Below are 19,147 nucleotides of genomic sequence, written 5' to 3'. Positions count from 1 at the left end.
ATACATATATGTTATATGTGCGTATACATACATATATGTACACACACATAAATAAAATAATAGAAATAAAAACTTGGAAACTTCATTGAACTGTGATGTCTAGAGATAGAGTCTTTGAGAAGTGCTTAGGACTAGATAAAATCATCAGGGTGGAACTCCCGTGGTTGGGTACTGATGCCTTTTCAAGAAGAGAGTATTGAGGATATAGTTTGTACAAGCACCCCCTGACTCTTGCTGTGCCCTGTATTCTGACCATCCTCCCTTAAAGTAATCTCTATAATCTTTTGTAATTAAACCATGAAATTACCAGGGTTTCTAGATCAAGGATTAGTATCCAAAGTCAGTTTCTTATTCTGGCAACCAATAAATATGATAGAATTTTGAAAAGATAGCATGATTTATATTTTTATTGAAATAAAGTCTGTAGGAATAAAATTTCCAAAAATGTGTCACTTCACAGAAAATTATAAAATATTATTAAAGTGCTACTTGAGAAAAATCAAAGTATATATTTTGTTTTTATACTGAAATATTCAATATTATAATAATATCATCTCTTTTTAAATTGACCTGTGGATTCCATGAATCTATAGCAAACAAAAACAAAAGCACCTCGAATCTATAGCAAACAAGAACAAAAACACCTCAGTCACTTTATAAATACCAAACAGAAATACATACACTGTATGAAAAGACATGTACAAGAAGGTTTAATCTTAAGATGTAACAGTCCAGGTGTCTGTGAGCACTGGAGTCCAAAAATAAAGTACGGTGTGTTCATACAAATATTATATGATAGAAATGAACAATTACTTTTTAATGCAACCCCATGGTTAAATCTGAGATGTTATGCACAAAAGAATATATCCTGGGCCTGGGATGTGGTTCAGTGTTAGAGCATGTGCAAGACCATAGGTTCAGTCTACAGCACAGGGAGGGGGAAAGATTGAGAAAGAGAGAGATTGATTGATTCCATTTATGTTAATTTCGGTGGGAAGAGCTTGGTATCTTAGTGGGGTATCACTATGTAACCCAATTCGAGCCTGGAACTCAACAATGACTCTCCTGCTTCAGCCTCTTGTTGAATACTGGGATTATGGGTATATGCCATCATACTTGGCTCACTAATATTTATTTCATACTTAATAGATAAAATTAATAGAAAGGTTAAGATAGGATTAGAAGTTTGATTCAGTATAGAGCATTTGTCCAGCATGCATGAAGCCTTGGGTTTAAGTTTAGTTCTGTCAGAAAAAAGAAAAACTAGGCAGTGGTGGTGCACACCTTTAATCCCAGCACTTGGGAGGCGGAGACAGGTGGATCTCTGTGAGTTAAGAGGACAGCCTGGTCTACAGAGTGAGTTCCAGGACAGCCAGGCTATACAGAGAAACCCTGTCTCAAGAAAACAAAAACAAAAGCCAAAATTAAAATAAAACCAAAAAGCAGAAGGAAAATAGTACTTATCTTTGAGGTAGTGTTCATGAGTTGACCTGAAGGTGCTTCTGGAGTTCTTGAAATACTTTTCTTATGTTAATTTTATAATAATTCTCTTATGAATCATATACCACATTATCAATTGTTACATAACAAATTAGTCTAAAGTTCAACAGAATAAGATAATCTCAAACAATAAACATTTATTTTCCCAAACAATTTCTGTGCCTTTTTCTTTTCTGTTCTTTTCTTTTTTACATAAATGGATACTGTGCTTTCATTTCCAGCCACCCAGATTTGAATAATCACAAAAAAACTGTATTAATTACAACACTGGTTGGCCAATGGCTCAGGCATATTCCTAACTAGCTCTTACATCTTAAATTAACCCATTTCTATTTTGTATTTTACCACGAGGCTCGTGGTTTGTTATCTCACATCTTGCTTTTTGGGTGGCTACAAGGCATCTGCCTGACTCTGCCTTCTTTGTCCCTACATTCAGTTTAGTTTTCCCCCCAGCTACATTCTGCCCTTTCATAAGTCAAAGCAGCTTCTTTATTAACCAATGGTAATAAGACATATTCATAGCATACAGAGGGGAATCCCACATCTTTTCTTTTTTTTTTTTCATATTTTCCTCTTGTATGTTTTTTGAGCTGGGGTCTCATGTTCCCTTGAAACTCAACTATGCAACCCAAACTAACCTTGAATTACTGATTCATTTGCCTTTTCATCCAAAATTATCATAGTTGTATTCTGTTATACTCAGCTAACTACTAGGTGTTTGGTGTCTTTCTTGCAGTTGCAGTCGGGATAATTGTTTGGGTTACAGTCATCTTGGAGCCTGAAAAATTGACTTCTAAATTATTTTGCTGGTGTTCTGTTGGCAGAGATATCTCAGTTCTTTGCCATGCCTGCCTATCTATAGTATTGCTTGAGTGTCTTCACAGCATGGGCATTCTCCAGAACAAGAGAGAAAAGGGCATAATTTTTTCTGACCTAGTCTTGAGAAACATACCAACTGTTGTGTTGGATAGAAAGACTAGCCATATTAAAAGGAATAGATAAAGGGATCAAAAAATCATTGGGGACTGTTGTCAAGTTTGACTACTATGTTAGCTGTAGACTGCCATAACAAAATATTTGAAACTGAAGGCTTACATGGCATGTTCACTGCTGTGTATGCCACAGTAGCTAACCCACAAGTTTCCTGCAATTCTCCTGCCTCTCCTCCTATCTTGCCTTTGGACCACCATACTTTGGACCTCAGTATACTGAGGTATGCTACTGTGCCTGACTTTGTGTGTGTTCTAGGAATCCATACTCAGGTCCTTACTCTTACATAGCAAACACTTTATTCACAAATCATCTCTTAGCCCAGAAGTTGGTATTTCTAAGTCAAAATTTTTGAGTGTTGAGATATGTGTGTATGTATGTTCTCATAGAGAGTACATGTACTTGTAGGTCGGGTATATACACATGTTCATGTGGAAGCCAGAAATTTACATCAGATATCTTCCTTGATTGATTTCTACTTATTTACTGAGGCAGAATTTCTGAGCCCAGAACTTACTGATTCACCTAATCTAGTTAGCCAGCTTCCCCAGGGCACTCCCTGTCTCAGTGTCCTGAGAACCTGGATTACAGGCCAGTTGATGCTCCCCAAACTTTGGGGTGTGTGTGTGTGTGTGTGTGTGTGTGTGTGTGTGTGTGTGTGTATTTAAAGAAAATTACTTTTAATTTTGCATACCAAACCCAGTTCTCTTTCCCTCCCTTTCTCCCACCTTCCCTCTCCCCTTCCCATACCCTATCCACTCCTCAGGGGATAAGGCCTTTCTTGGGGGGTCAACAAGGTCTGGCATACCAGCTTGAGGCAGGACCAAGCCCCTCCCCCCCATATCAAGGTATCGTACCATAGGGAATGGGCTCCAAAAAGCCAGTTCGTGCACATGACTGCCATGGCTCCCCACAACATATCAAACCACATAACTCACCCACATTCAGAGGGTCTAGTTCGGTCTCATGCAGATTTCCCAGCTGTCAGTCAAAAGTCCATGAGCTCCCAGAGCTCAGGTCAGCCGCATCTCCTGGGTAAACTGGGAGGGGAGGTAGGAGGTAGGGAATGGGGATGGGAACATGAGGGATCAGGAACAAGTTGGGGAAGGATGGAGTAGGAGAGCAATGAAAGAGATAACTTGACAGAGGGAGCAGTTATGGGGTTAGGGAAAAACCTGGTGTTAGAGAAATTCTCAGGAATCCACAAGGATGTCCTCAGCTAAGACTCCTAGCAATAGTGGAGAGGCTGTCTAAAAGGGCTTTGCCCTTTAATCAGAATAGTTAGTACCCTAATTGTCATCATAGAACCTACATCCAGTAATTGATAGAAGCAGATGCAGTGACCCACAGCCAAGTACTGGGCAGTTGAAGAGAGGGAGGAGGGATCATATGAACAAGGCGGGTCAAGAGCGTGATGATGAAAACCACACAAACTTTGGTCTTCATACATGGTGACATGCACTTTATGTACTGAGTCGTGTTCTTAGCTTCTAAACCATTTTTAAAAATCATTAAAATTTCCGGGCCGTGGTGGCACAAGCCTTTAATCCCAGCATTTGGGAGGCAGAGACAGGTGGATCTCTGAGTTCAAGGCCAGTCTGGTCTACAGAGTGAGTTACAGGACAAGTTCCAAAGTTACTGAGCAACCCTGTCTCAAAAAAAATTTATAATAATAAGCTCTGTGATTCCAGGGGAATCCCAGAATAATGAGTTGTGGTTAGTATATGGTATGAGAAATGAAAGGGTGCTTTTTTTGTTTATGAAGGAAATTATAATTAAACTTTGGTCCCAAAATGTATTGATTATTAATTTTCTTAGTTCATTTTCTGCTCTTGCAATAGAGTACTAGAAACTGAGTAGATTATAAATGATAGTTTATTTAGGCATTGTTTGGGAACCGGCATGTCCAAGAACATGGCACTAACATCTGGCAGTGGTGTTTGTGTTACAGCAAACAAGACAGAGGTATTGTGTTGTGTGCCCCATGTTCATTTGAAAAAGAAAAGGGAAAGGGAGCAAAAATCCTTCCAGTAGGATAGCTCTTCTGTGCAACTAATCTGCTGTGGTGATAGCCTTACAAGGTCTGCGTGACCGAATTAAGTCTTCAAAATTTAACCACTTAACAGTTTTCTATTGGAACCTAAATTTCCCATTCATAAACTTTGGTGGTATGTTCAAACTATAACAATAATTAAGAGTGAAAACTGAATAAAAACTTTTCAACATTTTAAAAGCCTAAAAAATGGTACAGATACATGGCTGAAGGTTATTAGGGGCAATGATAAAGTGATACATATAAGCAGGAGTCAGGATGAAAATGTCAGTGTTTTCGATAGTTCTTGCTGTGTGGAAAATTGGCCTCAGACTGACTTCTTAAAATAAGCATTTATTTTAGAGTCACCCTCATCAGGGATCTGGTAGCGGCCTAGCTGACTAGCTCTGCTGTGGTGACTTGTGAGTACCCAGTCAGGTTGGTCAGGCTGCACTCATCTGTTACTGGAGGATCTTCTCATATCTGCTGTTAACTTTCTTCCTGGCTGCTGGCCAGGTCTTCCATTTTCCCACCCTTGAGAACTTTTTATTGGCTGTCCAGTGTCCACTTAGCATGACAGCTACCTTCTCCCAAAGCAAGTGCGTACAGGAGAGAAGCTAACTTGGGAACTATAGTGCTGTGACTCAGTCTCGGAAGTGTTGTGTTGTTGCTTTTCTCATATCCTCCTGATGCAATAATGTACAAGGAAACGACACAGGATTTGAATGCTTAGCAGTGCGGATTTGGTGAACCCATCCTTGTGGGCTCTCTAGTGCAAAAAAGACATCATTTATCTTAATAAACCTAAGTATTACCTACTGAGAGAGGCTCAGGTTAAAAAAGTAGTAAGAATATGGTTGGTCCGTATGTCACTAATAAAAAAATTGACCTCATATTTAGGATGCTATATCTAATGTTATTTAACTTTTTTTAATTTAAGAAAGATAAGGGGTGCTGGAGAGATGGCTCAGAGGTTAAGGGTACTGGCTGCTCTTCCAGAAGACCCAAGTTCAATTCCTAGCTTCTATATGCCAGCTCACAACTGTTTGTGACTCCAGTTCTAGGGAATCTAACACCCTCACACAGAGATACATGCAGACAAAACATCAAAGCACATTAAAAAAAGGAATAATTAAAAAAATAATAAGGCACATACAGAAAATGAAAAAACTTATTTATATGTATATTATGTGTATAGGACTGAGTGACTGTGTACATTAGGAAATAGCATTTTTGTAGTGCCATGACATGCTTTATGTATGTTACTTAGTTATAGCTATTGATCTACAGAAGAACAACCAATATGACATTTAAATCACTCATTTCTTTGCTTTTCTTTGTATTTTTTTACTCCCCTATATCCATTCCTAAATATTGAAGTTGTTTCATCTTGTTCTGAACTTGTTATTGATAGACTCATGTTACATTTTGTGCCTTGGATTTTTTTCCCACTTAGAATGTTATTGTAAGAATCACACTTGGTTTTGTTTATAGCTATTCATTTAGACATATTTCCTTTGTAATTTCCCAGCTCATTCTTCTTAGAGCAGACATCTGGATTGTTTTCTGGTTTTGGCACTTACGAATAAAGCTGCTGTTAAATAGCTTTCTTGTCTCACACTCCTTTCCTCATCCGTTTTTGTTGCTATAAAAATATAGATGCTCCTCAATTTATGATAGTTTGACTTGGGATTTTTTTAAAAAAAAAATTTATGACCGGTGACAGCAATATGCATAGGGTGAATCTTTCCCCAGACCTTCAATAGTGTGCTTATGATGATGACGAGCAGCAGCAGCAGTGAGCCGCAGCCACGAGTGTGTAGTGTGAGGGTGGAGAGCTGTGCTCCAAGTGTGACGAGCTGCTAGGCTCTGATGTTTAGTAGATAGGCACAGAGGAGTTTTGAGTTATATTGTTGTCATTTATAATAACTTTATTAGAACATACCACATTGTGCATTAAGGAGCATCTATATCTAAAACCAAGAAATTTATTATGAGATGTTGGATTTAGCTCAGTTATAGAGATTGGGAAGGCAAGAGCCTGCTGCTGGCATTTGCTCAGTATCTGAAAAGCCTTCTTGCAGCCTTACATGGTGAGACAGAGGAGAGGTGTCAGTTGAGGTGTCTTCTCTTTACATTACTTACAGCATTACTCTTGTCATATGTCCCAACCCCCACGATACCATCTAATCCTAATTACCGCCCCCCCCACAAGACTCCACTGTAAATAGCATTAACATATGGATTTGGGGATTAAGCGTTCAATGCATGAACTTCTGAGGAACACATTCAAGCCACAACAGTCGCCATAGCCCTGTTTTCATGGTTAAGTACACACTTCTTTACAGTATATAAGGAAGGGTGGGATTGTGAGATCATTGTCATATATACATCTGTGCTTTATAGGTTAACACAGACTGTTTTTCCAAAATGGTTGTTTCTACACACATTCCATGGAGAAGGGAGGTTTCCTGAAGCTGAGATGTGGAATTGAAAAACTTCTAATTGATGAAGTTTCTTACATAGTTTTAGTGAGATGTAAGCTTACAGACCATAACAATTGCCTTTTGATAATGAGTAGTTTAGTGTTTTAGTATATTCTAAAAGTTAGGTTACCATCACAAAGAAGTCCTAATTCAATTAACAATCACTCTTCAGTCTCCCTTTCCTCTGTGTAGGAGGGAGGCCGCTTGTTTGTTCCAGCCACCCAGAACCAAAATAATCACACAGAAAATGTATTAATTAAATCACTGCTTGGCCCATTAGCTCTAGCTTCTTATTGGCTAACTCTTACATATTAATTTAACCCATTTTTATTAATCTGTGTATCACCACGTGGCTGTGGCTTACCAGCTATAGTTCCATATGGCTCTTGTGGGGCTACATGGCTTCTCTCTGACTCTGCCTTTCTTTCTCCCAGCATTCAATTTAGTTTTCCCTGCATACCTCTATTCTTTTGTCCTATTAGGCCAAGCCAGTTTTCTTTATTAATTGACCAGTCATATTCAAAGGGGAATCCCACATCACCTTTGCACTTAGAAAGCTGGGAAACAATCTTGTTTTTTTTTTTTTTTTTTAATCTCCATGTATTTACCTATTCTAGACATTGCTCATAAATGAAATCATACAATATACAGTTTCTTGTTTCTGACTTCTTTCACTCAATATAATGTGTCAGTGTACGTCTGTATTGTGGAAGTATCAATTTTTCTTTCCTTTTAATGGCTGAATACTATTTATTCCATTATGTAGATGTACATTCATTTATCCATTCATTTGTTCAGGGACATTTGGATTGTATCCACTTCAGGCTGTTATGTAGAATGCTGCTTTAAATTGTATAAGTTTTTCTTTGTGTGTGTGTGTGTGTGTGTGTGTGTGTGTGCGCGAGAGAGAGAGAGAGAGAGAGAGAGAGAGAGTCAGTCTCAGGCAGGCAGGCAGGCAGACACAGAGAGACAGGATCTCAATTTGTAACCTTGGCTGTCCTTAAATTCATAGAGATCCACCTGCTTATGTCTCCTGCATGCTGGGATTAAGGGTGTGCACAACCATGCCTGGCCCAGCATATATAATTTTTAATATGAAAATATGTTTCAGTTCTTAGTTCTTACGGGTATATAACTAGGAATGGAACTTCAGGCCCCTAGTCTAACTCTGTGTTTAACTTTTGAAGGCACTGTCAGACTGTTTTCCAAAGGAGCTATTCCTTATAGCATTTTTATCAGCAGCGTGTAAGAATTCTCATCCTTATCTGTTTTAGTAAACCTGTCCTAGTAAGCATGAAGAGGTTGTATAAATTTACTTATTTTAATTTGCATTTCCCTAATCATTAATGATGTTGATATCTTTCACATATTTATTAGTCATTTATGTATCATCTTTGGAGAAATCTCTGAAATCTTGAAATTGAGGTTATTTGTCTTGTTATCATTGGATTCTTTTAGCTCTTTATGTATTTTGGATATAGTAGCCTTAGCAGATACATACTTTGCAAATATTTCCTCCTGTTCTTTATGTTGTCTTTTTACTATTTTCATAGCGTTCTTTTGTGAACAGAAGTTTTAAATTTTGATCAAGTATAATTTGTAAATGTTTTCTTTGCTTGTTTGTAGTTTTGGTGTTGCACCTAAAAAAACTATTGCCTAATTCCTAGGTTACAAAGATTTATTTTCAGAGTTTTTATCTTAGGTATTTAGGTTTTTGATCCATTTTGAAATAATTTTTTAAAACTTTTAAAAATGATTCATTTTATTTTATGTGCATTGGTGTTTTGCATGTGTGTATGTCTGTGTGAAGGTGTCAGATACCCTGGAACTGGAGTTACAGACAGTCATGAGCTGCCATGTGGGTGCTGAGAATTGAACCTGGGTCTTCTGGAAGAGCAGCAAGGGCTTTTAAACACTGAGCCATCTCTCCAGCCCTTTGAAGTATTTTTAATGCAATGTGAAGTAGAGGTTACTTCATTCTTTTGTATTCTAATATTATGAGTTGAGTACAAAATTCCCTCTCCCTATGGACTGAAACTTGGTCTGTTGCTAGTGGTGCTGTTTTGGGAGGTTCTAGAAACTTCAGAAATGAAAGGTCTAGTCGGAAGAAATAGGTCCTGGTCTGTAGTCTCTTCTTCCCTCTCTGCTTCCTGACAGTCTCCGCCCTCACACACATTCTGTCATAACTTTCTCCAGAGTGTATGGGACCAAGCAGAAACTGACTGTTCTCTCTAAAACTAAGCCACAATAAACCCCTTCTTCCCTATGCTATTTTTGTTCAGCATATTAGTCATAATGATTGTAATACAAACTGATAGTTGTTGTTTTATCATTGTTTTGTAAAAAGCTATTTGTTCATTCATCAAGTTTATGTCTTTGTTATTGTGGTTTTGATGTGTAATCTTAACAGTTTTTAATGTTCTGTTTTATTAACAAATTTTGTTCTCTAACAATTTCACGTATGTATATAATGTATTCTGGTTAACTCTCTCACACTCTTATTTTGCGGCTACTCCTGCCAGACTTCTTTCTTACTAAAAGTCTCTTTCCTATATTCATGACTTTTTTGTTTTATTTTTGTGTCCCTCGGTGGTTAGTTAACTAGGGATATTTCTCTCTATGAACATGGGTTTGGAACTATCCATTAGAACCTGGTGGGCTCACCTGTGGGTATACAAACAACTGAATTCTTTTCTTCCCATTCTCCCAGATTCTGTTAGTTGCTGATAATTAAGAAGTAAGTGATAGGGCCTAGTGAGCCCCTCCCAACTCATAGCCAGCTGTTAGTAGGGCCGGATGTGTCAGCCCAATACCTACAGACCAAACTGTTGTGAATTCATGATTTCTATGGATTTGTCATGCTTGGGAGATGTTTTTTCTTGCTTTTCTATCTCCTGTCTTCTCACACTTAAATTCTTTCTGCCCCTCTCCTGCTATGTTCCCTGAACTTTGAGGAGTAGTATAAATGCCTCGTTTAGGTCTGAGCCCTCAAATGTTCTTATTAGCATCTTATGTGACCATGGATCTCTTCATTCACTTGAATTCAGTGCTAGGAGAGGCTTCTCTGATTAAATCTAAGAGTAGCCTTGTTTGTGGATATAAACATAGACTTTTAAAAGGTGATTTGATGCTCTTGACACTCTGTTTCTGAGTTTACTGTTCATTTGATTTTCTTAATATGGGAACACCTGTTTAATTTTGCCCAGTGGGTTTTTTTTTTTTTTTTTTTTTTTTTTTTTTTTTTTTTTTGGTTTTTCGAGACAGGGTTTCTCTGTGGCTTTGGAGCCTGTCCTGGAACTAGCTCTTGTAGACCAGGCTGGTCTCGAACTCACAGAGATCCGCCTGCCTCTGCCTCCCGAGTGCTGGGATTAAAGGCGTGCGCCACCACCGCCCGGCTTGCCCAGTGGTTTTATTGTATTGTCTGCTTTTCCCGTAGATTTGTAGGAATTCTTTTTTTGGTTTTTCGAGACAGGGTTTCTCTGTAGCTTTGGAGCCTGTCCTGGAACTAGCTCTTGTAGACCAGGCTGGTCTCGAACTCACAGAGATCCGCCTGCCTCTGCCTCCCGAGTGCTGGGATTAAAGGCGTGGGCCACCACCGCCCGGCTGTAGGAATTCTTAATATGGAATAATAAAAGTTCTTGATTATAAGTATTACAGATATATTCCTCCATACTTTAGATTGGCTGTTCTTTTTCTGATATTCTTGATGAATATAAAGAACTACTTAGATGTAAGACAAGTGTATTGGTCTTTTTTGTTTTGTTTTGTTTTTCAAGACAGCATTTCTCTGTAGCTTTGGAGCCTGTCCTGGAACTAGCTCTTGTAGACCAGGCTGGCCTCGAACTCACAAAGATCCGCCTGCCTCTGCCTCCTGAGTGCTGGGATTAAAGGTTTGCACCACCACCTCCTGGCGTGTATTGGTCTTTTATTGAAAAAAAAAAAAGGTTGTTTTTGTTGTCTTGCTTGAGTCCCAAGTTCACAGATACTGTTTTTGTTGTCTTGATTGAACCCTAAGTTTGTAAATATATCTTCTGTGTTATTTCAAGCATTATAGTTTTAATTTGTATGTTTTGGGTCTGTATTCTACCTGAGTTTGTTTTCTAGGTATGATATAAAATGACAGCTTAATTTTTCACCTCATCTGAAAGCCAGTAGACTCAGTATCATTTGTTGAAATGAGTCTGAGTCCATTGTTGTATAATATCAGTTTTATTGTAAAAACTAGATTTCCTTACGTGCTTTGGTCTATTTTGGGGTCTCTACTTCCCACTGCTGTCAATTGCAGTATCTGAGCCACCACCCTACTGACTTCAATATCATTACAATAATGTAAATATAGGCTAGAGGCAAATCGTTTGTTTTTCTGCACAAGAGTTTTTTTTAGGTCTTGTTTTTCATCTTTATTTCTCTGTATCTATATGATATGAACAAGGATTACTTATCTTTCTTTTCAGTGGAGTTTGTTTATTCTTAAGAGACTTGCATCAAGGCATTATTTTTTTTATTGATTTTTATTGAGCTCTACATTTTTCTCTGCTTCCTTTCCTGCTTCTCTCCTCCCCTCTTCAACCCTCCCCCAAGGTTCCCATGCTTCCAGTTTACTCAGGAGATCTCATCAAGGCATTATAACAATCAGGAGTTCTAGCCTAGTTTGTTAATCAGCTTTTCATCGTTGAGATAAACATCTTAAAACATAAAGAAAGATTTATCTTGGCTCTTGGTTTCAAAGGTTTCAGTCTGTGGTTGTTTTGCAGCATTGTTTCTGGGCCCATGCATGGTAAGACAGGATTATGGTAGGGCACATGTGATGGGAAAAACTGATTCAGTTTTCCCTCCAATCAGGCCCTCCAGCCTAGTAGTCCATTCACTATGAACTCAGTGGATGAATCCTTTGATTAAAGTTAGTGCTATCGGTCACCTCTCAGTAACCAGGGGTAAAGCATGAGCCTTCCCATGATCTTATCGTGGGGACACTTTACTTCTAAATCATAATACCTGTGCGTTCTTAAGTCCAGTTGTTTCAATTACATGACATTTGGACTGTTTTCCTCCAGACAGTCAGTGATAAATCTCCGTGGTTGGTGGTGTTAAGTAAATTTTTCACCTCTGATTCATTGATTCACTTCCAGAAAGCCATGGCAGAAATCTAACTTGATGCCCAGTTTCTATGACATTTTAAAAATGCAAACCAAGCACAAATGGCCAACTAGGACTTATAAATTCAACAAGTATAATGTACATTGAAGCAAACTCTTACAGATCAGACTGAAGTAATACTAGGTGCTCTGGCCCTCCATTGCCCATTTGTTCTAGGACAGTGTACAGAAGAGAGAGGAGGGGACAGGAGTTGGACATAGTGGCACTCTCGACTATAATCCCACCACTTGGGAGGCTGGCCAGCCTAACTACATAGCAAGACCCTGTCTATAAATAAATAAATAAATAAGTAGTGTAGTGTGCAAACCATTATATAATTTTTCACTAAGTAAAGTCAGTGTTTTACTAAAACAAAGATTTTTCAGTGGACATTTTAAAAAAGTTTCACCTCACCATTAATCAGAAACATACACATCAAAATAAAATACCATTTTCAGCTATCATAATATTGGCAAAATATTTAATACTTTATAGTATCAAATATTAACTAGAATGTGAATATTTTCAACGTTGCTGGGAGTATAAAACAGAACAGATACTTTGGAGGGTCATTTGCATGACTATTAAAAAAACAAAAGCACATACATTGCTGGTCTATAATCCAAAAGTTTCTCTTCAAGAATTCCTTAGAGGAATATTTGTATATATGCACAAGGAAACAAAATGTCAGTTCCTATATTATTTATAATGCCTGAATTTTTAAAAATATTTATTTATTTATTATGTATACAATATTCTGTCTGTGTGTATGCCTGAAGGCCAGAAGACGGCACCAGACCTCATTGCAGATGGTTGTGAGCCACCATGTGGTTGCTGGGAATTGAACTCAGGACCTTTGGAAGAGCAGGCAATGCTCTTAACCATTGAGCCATCTCTCCAGCCCCCTAATGCCTGAATTTTGAAAGATACTTTTAATATGCAGCCAACAAAAATTGTATAGAAAATTTAGTTATGAGATATTCTAAAATATTTAATCAGGAATGAATTTTATCCATATGTCTTCATCTCTGAAAAATACTGCTTCTTGGAAAACATATGGTAAAGTGAATGAAGACTGGCATCATTTCTGTAAAAGAAAACAGTGCACTGAATACAGTCTCATGTGGTGCATATGTGTATGTGTGTTTATGTGGGTGCATATGTGTATGTTATTGCATGTACACGTGTATACATGCATATGAAAACTTCATGCAGCTACTATCTGTCTTGATTTTTTTTTTGAGATAGTGTATCTGGTAGTTTGAATGAATGGCCCCAAAGGCTCATAGGGAATGGCACTATTAGGAGGTATAGCCTTGTTGGAGGAGGTGTGGCTTTGTTGGAGAAAGTATGTCACTGTGAAGATGGGCTTTGAGGTCTCATATGCTCAAATTATGCCCAAATTATACACAGTCTCCTTCTGTTGCCTGTAGATCAAGATGTGGAGCTCTCAGTTCCTTCTCTGCCATGTCTGCCTACATGTCTCCATGCTTCTCTTCTACAATAAGGGACTAAACCTCTGAAACTGTAAGCCAGTTCCAGTTATATGTTTTCCTTTATAAGAGTTGCCATGGTCATTGTATCTTTTTTTTTCTTTAAAGATTTATTTATTTATTATTATGAATACAATACTCTGCCTGCATGTGTACCTGCACCCCTGAAGAGGGCACCAGATCTCATTATAGATGGTTGTGAGCCACCATGCGGTTGCTGGGAATTGAACTCAGGACCTCTGGAAGAAGAGTCAGTCCTCTTAACCGCTGAGCCATCTCTCCAGCCCCTGGTCATTGTGTCTTGAAGAAGGATACTTAAAAGAAATCCCACACTAGCCCAGAATTGAGAAATAGACGGTTATTTATTTAGGAGTAGACTCACAAATCAGAATCCTCTGCTGGAACGGATATCAGAAACCAAATCCCACAGCCTGAAAAGAGACCGGAGGCATGCTCTACATTGGCATAAATAGTATGAGAGGCCACACCCCAGTGGGCGGGCAACCACTGGCTGTAAGACTTCCTACAGCACCTCCACCTTTTGTTTAAATAAGAGAGTTCTAAGCCTAATACAAAATTATGTACAATAAGAACAAATATATTCAACAATTATTCTATCCTAACTAGTTTAAATCTTGTATAATAAATAACTTGGCCAAGTAATGAGAGGAAAGTAACTACAGTTATCTAGTCTTCAACCCCATCAGAGATCCAAGAAGAAAAATAATATTACTTGAGTAAGCAGGAAGTGCAATCAAGCAACTTCCAAAACGTGCAACAAATGACAAAGACAACTGGCTACCTGGGCAATCACCCAAAGTCTCATTTTCTGCAAACTTAGGTAATTGACAGAATCTCCTCTCTGTATTTTTTCAGAAGCAATTTGTAATCCCTGTTTTAGACTACTGGACATAAGACTTTCTGCTGGTTTCTTGAATGATATTTTGAATATAGTAGAATTTATGAAGAGTAATAGTGAAAGATATTTCACTATATTTATTGCATTTAAGTTATTCATCATTAAAATGCAATCTGGGTGTGATGACTCATGTCTGTAATGCCAGCACTCAGGCAGAAGAGGCAAAAGGAGTTCAAGTTTGAGCCAACATGGGCTACAGAGTAAGGCCTTGTCTCTTAAGAACTAGCTCCACTTTAATCTCAGCACTTGGAAGGCAGAGGCAGGTAGATAGATCTCTGTACGTTTGAGCCCAGCCTGATCTACAGAGCTAGATCCAAGATATATCGCCAAGGCTACACAAAGAAACTCTGTCTTGAAAAACAAAACAAACAAAAACAGAAAAGAACTGCCTCTCCCAAAAGAAATTTTAAAAAAAAGTAGTGTTGTTATATGAGAGCATGTGATTAAGAACTTTGAAAATTATACAGTTGATTGATAGAATCAGCTGTACTTAGTTAATGGGAGTTGAAAACAGTTACCTTGGGTGCCAGCCAAGAATAAGAAAGAAAGACCCATATAAAAGAATACTATAGAAGCAGCTTTATTTGTCATAGCCAGAACCTGGAAACAAGCTAAATGACCCTTGACTGAAGAATGGATAAGAAAAATGTGGTACATTTACACAATGGAGAAAAAATAATGACCGCTTGAATTTTGCAGGAAAATGAATGGAGCTAGAAAACATCATTTTGAGTGAGGTAACCCAGACACAGAAGGACAATTATCACATGTACTCACTCATAGGTGGTTTATAAACATAAAGCAAAGAAAGCTAGCCTACAAACCACAGTCCCAGAAAACTTAGACAACAATGCGGACACTAAGAGAGCCTTACCATATAGATATAATCTACATGGGAAGTAGAAAGTAGAAAAAGACAAGATCTCCTGAGTAAATTGGGAACATGGGGACCTTGGGGGAGGACTGAAGGGGGGGGAGGGAAGCAGAGAAAAATGTAGAGCTCAATAAATATCAATTTAAAAAATTGAAGAAAGGAATACTATAGATACTTATAAAAGAATACTATAAACTTAAAAGAACATAATCTAGATTTACCAACTCTATAGAGTATAAGATAGAAAAGCAGTTTGCTGATGAAATGGCTTAGTGGGTAAAAGTACTCGCCATGCGAGGATTTTAAGTTCCCAGGACCCATAATGGAAAGAGAGCACCAACTCTAGACACTGTTCTCTAATCTCCACACATGCACACCCACATTCATTCTCCCCCATAAACACACACTAATAATAATAATTAACTAATAAATAAATAACTTTTAAAATAGTTTGTTTTGGTAGCTCTTGATAACATAGTAAATGAATATGAACTTTTTTTTTAGAACAATTAGGCTTCCTTCTCAACAATATTATATATGAAAAGATTTTCATATTTTAAATTTTGATCAACTAATGTAATATGTTTGTTTTTTAATTAGGGCTTCATTCTATAGTCCAGGCCTGCCTGGGACTCATAGCAGTAGCCTCCACCTTTCAAGTGTTGAGATTGAGCCAACCGTGCTTGGTTCAGTGTTAGGTATTGTTTAACAATTTCATTGAAATTAATTTACAGTTGTAAGCATGCAATTATATAATTTATTAATAAGCTTATATAGCTGCACCACCATCAGCACAATCTGTATTTAGAATGTTTGCATCACCTTCTCAAGTTGCTTACTTTTATGTCATTAGTTCCTCAGCCCTTTGATGTGGGAAGGTCTTCTGTTTTGTGTTGATTTCATTGGTTAATAAAGAAACTGCCTTGGCCTTTTAATAGGACAGAAAATTAGGTAGGCTGAGTAATGCTGGGAAGAGGGAAGTGAGGCAATCGTCATGCCTCTCCTCTCTGGAGCAGATGCCATGAAGCCAGCCACCAGGTCAGACATGCTGAATCTTTCCCGGCAAGCTACACAGATTACTAAATATGGGTTAAAGCAAGATGTGAGAATTAGCCAGTAAGAGGCTAGAGCGAATGGGCCAAGCAGTGTTTAAATGAATACAGTTTCCGTGTAATTATTTCGCGTATAAAGCTAGCCGGGAGGCGGGACACAGCCCGCCACTCATCACTACAGCCCTTGAACTGCCTTTTGTCTCTAAATTTTGCCAGCATGGACATTTTCTATAAATAGTATCATGTCATGCTGTTTTCATTTAGCCTAATATTTAGTCCTTTACTTTATTGCAGCATGGATCTTTGCTCCTTTTTATTGCTGAATGATATTACTGAAAAGTTTTTGCTCCCCAATAAACCTCTTCGCTGACGCTATAATCCAAATCAAACCAAATTAGAAAAAGCCCAGGTTTAATGGCTACTAGTGCTCCTGGGTGGCCTTCCAGGCCCTCAGAGAAGAGATGGGAAAGGAAGACCAGGAAAACATGTTTGTTTGGTCTCTGAGGGGCAGTTTAAATACCCTTTGGAAGTGGTCTCGAGTGTCTCTGAGGAGGGGTCATTGTTTGGCAGACTTTTGAGGTGCGGGGAGGAGGAGTCTGGACTGAGGCAACTCCCAGAGGGGGCTTGGGATAGAACTTCCACCCAAATAGTTACATGGTATGAGAAGGACAGGTTTTGTTTATCAATTGATCGTCATTTGGGTTGATTATATTTCTACTATGGATAATGATAACTATTGATCGGTACAAATCTTTGTGTGAATATATATTTTCTATTTTCTTGGGAAGATTCCTATAAATGGAATACCTGGACTATATGCTATTTTTAATTTTTAAAGAAGCTGAAGATGAGTTTATGAAGTTCCATACTATTTTCCATTCCTTTGCTCCTGTCTGCATCAATGTGTGATGTTGTTTCTGATATCTACTTCTTTCAGATTTCTATCACTGTGTATCCCTGTCTGACCTGGAGCTCTTCTGTCTCTGCCTCCTGAGTGCTGAGATCCTAGATGCACCTGTGTGCCTGATGTTACTCATTACTCGTAGTTACTTTCTCTTCAGCTGTGTATTGCTTTACTACTTTCTTCCTTTTTTGCTGTTACTAAGTAGAAGTCATTCAGATCTCTTACCCACTTTTAGAGTTGCTGCATTGGAAGACTTCCTTACCCATTGTGGATACAAGTCCTTTAAAAAAAAAACTACAGATAACAAAATTTGACAAAAGTTTCATAAAGTCTGTAGACAAGTACGTCTCCTGGTATACCTCCCTCCAAAATTTTAATAAACAAATATTTTTACATAGTCTGTTGCTTGCCTTTTGTTTCCTTATTTTAACATTTTGTTGAAATTTGTTTTATTACCTTTGTTTTTGAGAGATTGTGCTTTGAGTGTTGTGTCCAATAACTGCCTATTCAAGATTACAGTGCCTTCCTCAATATATTCTTCTAGAATTACATTGAGAGCCCTCAAGAAGATTTTATAGTTTTCAATTTAAAATTGTGATAGTTTTATTAAAATCATTTAAAAGTATGTGTTTATTTTGTGTGCATGTAGAACCCATGTGGATCCTGGGGAATCAAACTCAGACTTGAAAGCAAGTATATTAACCGACTGAGCCCCAAACTTTTGTTCTTAGGAATGGAATTGTTTCATATCCTTTACTTTTAGATTTCCTTTGGCAACACATTGAAACAGGGTTTTTTTTTATTTTTTTATTTTTTTTGGTTTTTCGAGACAGGGTTTCTCTGCAGCTTTTAGAGCCTGTTCTGGCTCTAGCTCTTGTAGACCAGGCTGGTCTCGAACTCACAGAGATCCGCCTGCCTCTGCCTCCCGAGTGCTGGGATTAAAGGCGTGCGCCACCACCGCCCAGCTGAAATGGTTGTTTTTATGTCACTCTTATAGACTACAAACTTACTATGCTTCTAGCTAGTGCTCTCTTGATCTTTTGCTCTCTCTGTCTCCTCTCTCACTCACTCTCGCTCTCTGCATTGGTGTACTACTTTGGATTTTTTGTGTACAAAATCATGTCGTGTCACCTATGAACAATTATGTTTTCTAGTCTTTGTTTCTAGATCAACCTCTGTATTTTAGGCTTGATCTTTTTCACTGCTCAAGCCTTTAGTATACTAGTGAGTAGAAATACTGAAAGATGACTTCTTTGTCTCACTGCAGTGGGATTAATGGTAGTTATAGGTCTTTAAACATCTACTTGATCCAATTGAGGCCATGCCTTCTGGTTGTTAGTTTTAATGTTGTTTTTTTATAATAGTAAATGTGTATTAGTGTGATAGATAACATTTGATTTTTTTCTAATAACCAATTTTGTTTTACTATAATTATTGTTTTATATTACATGTAGTATAGTATAAGTGTTTATCATTTATTTGTTATGAAGAGTGCAAGTACCTGTAGTATGCTGACTTAGATTCATCCAGATACATACTTAGCAGTGATATAACTTTAGTTTTTTGAGGAACCACCATATTGATTTCCATAGTGGCTGTGCTGATTTCCAGTCCCACCAGCGGTGTATGAGAACGCCTTTATCTCTGCATCCTCACCTGCTTTTCTTCTCATTTGTTTTCTTATCGTGTAGTTATTCTGATTGGGGGAGATGGAATTTCAATGTAGTTTCATTTGCATATTACTATTAAGGCTGTATTTAT

At 37.9% G+C, this 19,147-nt stretch overlaps 1 protein-coding gene across 1 annotated transcript in view; it reads left to right on the top strand.

The window, feature by feature from the left end:
• Positions 1-19,147, top strand: part of Copg2 (COPI coat complex subunit gamma 2) — a 124,751-nt gene that overhangs the window by 46,618 nt on the left and 58,986 nt on the right. The gene's annotated exons all lie outside the window — the stretch shown is intronic.

This window comes from Arvicola amphibius, chromosome 2 (genome assembly GCF_903992535.2).
Source record: "Arvicola amphibius chromosome 2, mArvAmp1.2, whole genome shotgun sequence".
Classification (NCBI taxonomy): Eukaryota; Metazoa; Chordata; class Mammalia; order Rodentia; family Cricetidae; genus Arvicola; species Arvicola amphibius.
Note: the sequence above shows the minus strand (reverse complement) of the source record. Positions and strands in the feature narration are given on the sequence as shown.